This window comes from Sciurus vulgaris, assembly GCF_902686455.1.
Source record: "Sciurus vulgaris genome assembly, chromosome: 3".
NCBI lineage: Eukaryota > Metazoa > Chordata > Mammalia > Rodentia > Sciuridae > Sciurus > Sciurus vulgaris.
In genome coordinates this window covers 158,832,116-158,839,283 of record NC_136463.1, presented here as the reverse complement: position 1 = coordinate 158,839,283, position 7,168 = coordinate 158,832,116, and positions in this window count along the sequence as shown.

Genomic DNA, 7,168 nt, shown 5'->3' with positions numbered 1-7,168 from the left:
ACCCAGGACCTCGTGCAAGGCAAGCACTCCACCGACTGAGCTATCTCCCCAGCCCAGAACCAATTTCTTAAACAATCTCTGAACTGGCCACAATCCTTGTAAATAATCTCAAACAGGAGCACATATATCTATATTAGGTGGCAAAATGCAGACATGTCAGAGTGTCAGATATTATTAGCCCATCCTCATAATGATAATATTTCCCAAAAAACTAAAAAATACACAAGGAGGTATATGATATTACGATTAAAGCAGACAGAAAAACTTGAAAATTGTAACCCACTGCAAGCTCCAAAATCATGGGCTCTCACTGGAACGAATACTTGCTGATAGCGACACTGGGTTCAGAATTTGTTAGCCCTCAACAGTTGGGGAGAACCCCACGGTCACTGCTTATCAGAAAAATCATCAACTCCCCTCTAGGAGGTAAATTTCTGGCATACTCAGATGCCACTAACGTTGAAAGGGAAACAACCCTACAAATTGAAGAACACGCCACCACATCTCTTAATGCTACTGATATCGGGGCAATATTTTCTACCATTAACACCACACTGTTTCAAACTTCACCAACGGGGGTGAGTTTTAATCATCTGCCTCTTCATGTGCTGCATTCCAGACCTCTTAACATTTCAGTGGGACTTCCTGAGCTCTGAAAAACTTCCTTCTCAGTTCTACCCCCGCCATTAATCGGTGAGGAAAGGATCTTCTCAGGAATTGGGATATTGAAGTTGATCTTGCCATTAATGGTCTCCTCTTTAACTCCACCCCATCAGGACTATTGTCCCCTACCGGCTTTGTATGACTTCCCTGGGTTCCTCTTTGCCCTTCAACCTAGCACTCACTCCACTAAGGAATTAAATCAACTGCTAGAAAAAAATCTCTTCTTTGGGCAACACACTCCACAGATATCGGATGCATATGAGACACAGCACACTCGAAGGTAGAAACATGTTTCCATATACCTCCCAAGCTGTGGGTTAGTTGAAGAGGACAACCTTGCTGGAGGAGGGCCGTTCTTCAATCAAAGGAATACAACTAGCTGTGCTCTCCTGCCAGAACTTCAAACCGGCTCTTAAGGGCTCTCTGTGGTCACCCTCACCCATGGACATCCCAATCACTCCCTCATTTTCCTTGTAACCAGGCAACCCAGCTTCAAGAGCGGGCTCAGTGCTCCAAAGCCCACAGGCACACAGCGTGCACCCTCCTCACCGCCAGGTGCGCAAGAGGACGGACAGCTTAAATGAGGGGGAATGAAAAAGAACCCAGGATAAGATCACCGAGGCTGTCAGCTAAATCTACTCTTAACAAAAGCGGAAACGAAGCCAAAAAGGGGCAGCAGGCAAAGACAAATCTTGAAACAAAGGCAAGCAAAAGGGAAAAGAGGGCTAGGCGCAGTAGGGCACGCCGCCTGAATCCCAGCGGCTCAGTAGGCTGGGGGAACATGGCAAGTTTGAGGCCAGAGGCCAGCCTCGGCAATTTAGCAATAACCTGTCTCAAAATAAAAAGGGTTTGGGGTGTCGCCCAGTGGTGGAAAACCACAAGTTCAATCCCCAGTACAAGAGGGGAAGAAAAGGGAAAAGGCGGGCAACGGGAAAACAGGCTGAAATGGTTAACGAGTAACTAGAACTTTGCGGAAAATAGAGCAAAAACAGGGGAGTGCAGCTTCTGATGAAGCAGGAGAAAAAGCCGCCAAATATGATGAATATTATATACCCTGTCTTATCAGTGGTTTCCTTTCCCGTGAAATCCAGAGTAATGCTTTTATCAATTGCTTTGTAAATACACAAGCAATTCTGAAAACATTTTTGAGATGGAGGGAATCCCACCCTGTTCTATTTTTCAAGTGTAAAAACTCAGGGACTCACATGCTAAGCAAGCACTCTGACACTGACCTACATCCCCAGACCTTTTGTAAAATTTCATTTTATTTTGAAACAGGGTCTCAATAAGTTGCCCATGCTGGCCTTGAGCTTTACGATCCTCCTGCCTCAACCTCCCTGGTAGCTGAGGTTACAGGTGAGTGCCATCCATCATGCCGAGCAAATACTTTTTTTAAAAAAAGCATTTGTTGTTTCATTTTGATTCGATCAGAAAACCGTGAGATATTAAATTACAGGCAGCTTCAACTGTCTTGGGGGTCCTCTTATTCTATGGGAGAGTAGTGGTGGTAGCGGGTTTTATTTCTATAAGAAAAAGCTGTCGTGAATTGTTTATTTATGTCGCTACAGCATCCATTTTCAGTGTAACTTGGACTTTGTCAAAAGCAGGGCTTAGTCACCGCTGACAGTTTCCAGTTTCCAATTTCCTCCCAATTCCTGAATGTGGCTGACTTGGATATCTGCCTTATACAACCATCTCCTGGGGACTACTTCCCTACAGGACAACAGGTTACTCGACTCGCTCCACTGACCCCTAAACCTGGCCTAGACTGTGCCACAATGACCACCTGAGTCGCGGCGTGCCTCCACAGAACTCACACTGTTTGCTCTGGATCCACCAATCAGAACTTCCCATGGGAAATGGGCTTGGGTTACACCTGGGACCCAATAACCCATGTGTCCCTCGTGCGCTCTTTCTTGCTACTCACCCGCTGGTTGAGCATGTGTGATCTAGACGGCTCCCCCTTCCCAGCAGCTCTGCGGGGCTTTCGAGGCTTGCTCCCCTCGCTCCCCTCTTCTCTTCTCTCTGGGATCTGTAATTAATACAATGCATCTGTTATTTCATGTGCTTTGTTGTACTGCCTCCTGTGTCTCATCTGAACCCACTCTCCTCCAGGTCAGGGCTCTCTGGGAGTGGCTATCTCTATAGAGATAAACTGGACAAAAGACAGACAAGAGCCACAAGGACATCGGTCAATACTTACAGACTCAAATTTCTGATGGTTTGACTTTTTAATTTTCAGTGATTTTTTTAAAAACTACAATGGTGGGAAAGCAATGGATATTAGGTAGAAATGGTACTTTGTATTTTGAATTTAAATATTTCTCCAGGCTAGCGATATGCAGCATGATCCATTCTCACAATGCTGGGTAGAGAGCAGCAAGCTGCAGCTGTCAGCCAGGCGACCACGAGGGGAAACAAGTGATACTCTACAGTGTGCTGTGTTGCTAAGATACCATGTTTGACAGAACGGGTGCGTTCAATGCACTTTTGACTTACATTATTTTCACCTTATAAAGGGTTACTGGGGCATACCCCATCATAAATATCATAAATCTAAGGACATCTGCGTAAACAAGCTTCCTCTGTGAAGGACACCTGGTCACAGGTCCAGCACTTTGACATTAGGTCAGGTTAAAGAAGTATCCTGTGAAAAGCACATTGTAACACCCATGACCACCTCCCCTGGAGCCCCAGTAGGGGCAGGGTTAGACTTTACAGGCCTCTCTCTCAGAACCAAATTAGGAGATATGAGGCACACCAAACAGGATTGTGTCCATGAGTGCACACAAAATACCCCTGGCTTGCCCTTGGCCTCCTGTGGGGCTCTCCCTTAAGGACCTCCCCATGCCCTACACACTGGAAACCGGATTCTCTGCCTTACATACATGCAGCGTGGTAACTTTGCTGCCTGTTGCCTGCCTTGTCCATCCTAAAAAGTGTCACTGTTGCCAGTAACAGGGTAAGTACCTCTCCAAAGAAAGCAGAGCAACTCACATCTCTGCTCTAACAAGGAAATCGGACCACAGAGAGGCCCCAATTGATGAAAGACAGGATTAAAAACAGTATCCTCTCCATCCACCACAAGAGTCAATAAGCCTGGATCAGACTGCAGGGGTATTACTTCCACAACCAAGGTGAAACCGGAAGTTAATTCCCATAGCCAGAGAACAGGGAGATATCCCCTGTGACCGCTGAGCAGGACTCACAACAGGGCTATGTGCTCTAACCTCAGCGAGGAGAATAATCTCACCACAGGAAATCAATGGCACCGCCACAGGGGAAATAAGGCTGAAGCCTGCGGTCTCTATTTGGGGGCTTCCTTTGCTCTTGTTGCTTTTTGTTTCCCTGACTGTAAAGAGGACATGCTAGAGAAAGAGGCCGCTGACTACAAACAGGGCCAGTGGGAACCAAAAATGGAGGCTGCTGCACACAATGGGGGCTACTTAGCATCACCGAAAAGTGTGGGAGGTGAACATCCAAAGAGGGAAAAATGTTTCAGCCACCTAGAAATACAAGTCACACTAAAGGTTTTTACTTTAAAAAGAAAGAAAAAGAAAAGAAGAAAAGGTGGGACTAAGGTTATAACTTAAAGGAACAATGCCTGCCTAGGATGCCCAGGGTGCTAGGTTCAATCTCCACCACCTGAAAAAGGGTGAGGAGACTAATAATCTTGCAGCTGGGGGCTGCCCCAGAGAGAAGGGCTTGGGACATCAGGTCACTCCCACTTCACATTTCCTCCTACAGTCTAGAAACAGAATTGAGAACCACAGCTTCAGATGGCTAAAAGCCTAAAACGAAAAAAAAAAAAAGAGAAAAGAAGATGTCAGTCAGGTGACCGCAAAACCAAATTCTAAAGAATGTATACGAGTAGGAACTCCAGCTGCGCGATCGGTTAGCGTGTGGTACTTATAAGAATGTATACACACAATACAAAAGCATACAAAATGGCAATATGGAGACACAATCTTGCAATTAGTTGTCGTGGACATCTTTACCTTTTCTTTTATTAGGGGGATGAAACCAGAGGCATTCTACCACTGAGCTAGATCCCCAGCCCTTTAATTTTTTTATTCGAGACAGGGTCTCACTAAGTTGCTGAGGATGACCTTAGACTTGTGATGTTCCTACTTCAGCCTCCCCAGTTGCTGGGATTACAAGTGTGTACCACAATGCCCAGTTTGTCTTGATCATTTAAAATTACTCGGATCCCCAAGGTTTTTTTTAGTAGAGTTATTTCCTAAAGAAAATTTCTCCTGTGGGGCGTGGTGGTGCACACCTGTAAGCAACTCAGTGAGATTCTGTCTCTAAATAAAGTACAAAATAGGGCTGGGGATGTGGCTCAGTGGTCGAGTGCCCCTGAGTTCAATCCCCAGTAACCACCCACCTCCAACCCCCAATAAAAGAGAAAGAAAACTTCTCCTTAGCCAGGTATGGTGCCGAACATATGTAATCCCAACAACTAGGAGGATGAGATGGGAGGATCACAAGTTCAAGGCCAGCCTAGGCAATATTGTGAATGCCTCAGCAATATAACAAGATTCTGAAAATAAAAAAATAAAATGGACTGAGATGTGACTCACTGGAAAAAAGCATCCCTCGGTTCAATCCCAAGTACCAAAATGAATGAATAGTAATAATAAAAAGGGCTAGAGTTGTGTTTAGTGATAGTGGTAGAGCACCCCTCAGTTCAATCTCCAGTAAAGCAAAAAGCAAAAAAAAAAAAAAAGGAAACCTCTGTTCTTGCCTCTCCCTGTAACAGTCACTGATGCTGCGAACGACTGAACATTTGAACATGTAGTGTATGTGATATTAAATTCTGAATTAACAGATGATCGACATTTGAAGGTATTAATAATCCGCATCCTAATCTTAAGAAAAAATTGCCTCCAACTTTTAGGCTAACTGTTTAGAAAAGAATCACAACTACAGGACTGTCTAATATTCAGGGTAGTATGTTAAGAATTGTGGACAAATCGAAATTCATGGGTACTGACCCTCAGCACAACCATAATATTCCAACTATACAAGAAAACAAGAGCAAGAAGTAGCAAGAAGTAGGTGAGAACATGAAGTTGCTGCCAGGGAGAACCCCGGGTGGGAATGTAAAACCAGGCAGCCACTGTGGAAAAAACAGAGAGGGCCCTCAACACGAACAGCCAGCAAGATCAGGACAGATACCTTCCAATCCTACTCCTGAAGGACGGAAAGTGGTCAGAATCACAGACACAGAAAGGAGGGTACAGGAGAATCCAGGTTGGTAATTATAAAGATTTACAAGATGGAAAAGTTCTGGGGACTGATTGTACAAGTGTGAAGATACTCAATATTACTAAACTGTATGCTTAAAAGCGGTAAATATGGTAACTGTAATGGTAAGTGTTTTATATCACAATAAAAAGAATCCTGAAGCGAGGCACAGCAGCTAAATCGTGACTGAGGTAATCCCAGAGACTACAGAGACTGAGGCAAGATCGAAAGTTCAAGATGAGCCTTCGCAATTTAGCAAAAGCCTCAGAGACTTAGGAAGACCGTGTCTGAAAATAAAAAATTAAAAAGGACCGGAGATATATGTGGTAAAGTACTTCTGGGTTCAATCCCCAGTGCCAAAAAAAAAAAGGAAAAATTAAAATGAGTAAATAAAACTTTAAAATCCCAAAAAGAAAGGATGGAGAACAGTCCTAAATTTGTATCACTTCCTTACCTTTCTTTTCACAAATTCTTTCCCAGAATAACCACAGTAACGGATCTTGTCCACCAGTTCCCAACCACCATTTCCTGCTCTCTGCCTGTTCATCTCGCCTAGGTGCTCCCCAGCACGGTCTTTATGGTGCTGTGCCTCCTGGATCTAGGGACCTCCAAGCATAATGAAAAGCTTCTTTCTTCCCGGCAATCATTTTCCTGTACGTGTTTCACTGCACCTGCTCAAATCAAGTCCCCGGGACATGGTTAGAACAATTGGTGCAGTGGGCAGTATAGTCGGAACCAGACAGAGATGATAGTGTTTCAGCTGCTCTGGGCTTCACACCTAGCCCACAAACAGCAGCCACTGCCTGATGGGGTACAACTGGTGGGGGCACACTTGCTAATTTTTTTTATTCTCTTTTTATTTTTTCACACTTGCCGTTTGATGGCTACCACTCAAGTTGTTTCTTGTCAGGTATGGCACTGCTTTCCCAATATTGAATTGGGGAGTTGGAAGCGTTGAATCTTTCCTGAGCTGCAGCACAGAATCCCCATGGGGTACTCATATGCAGTCCCAGCCCTGTGGAACGCTGCCTGAGGTACAGCACTGCAAAGTATTAGGAGACAAGAATGGGGTGCACGGTGCCCCAAAAGAGTTTCAAGGAAAAAGATCCATAGACTACACTACTGCAAAGAGTCCAGGTTTTGTAGAGTTTAGCCTACCATACAGCTGTACAATAGGGTACAAAGTTTGGTAATCCAAACAGTTCCGTGACCCCTATGCCTACAAAATCACACCAAGCAAGGAGTGGTGGTGCAT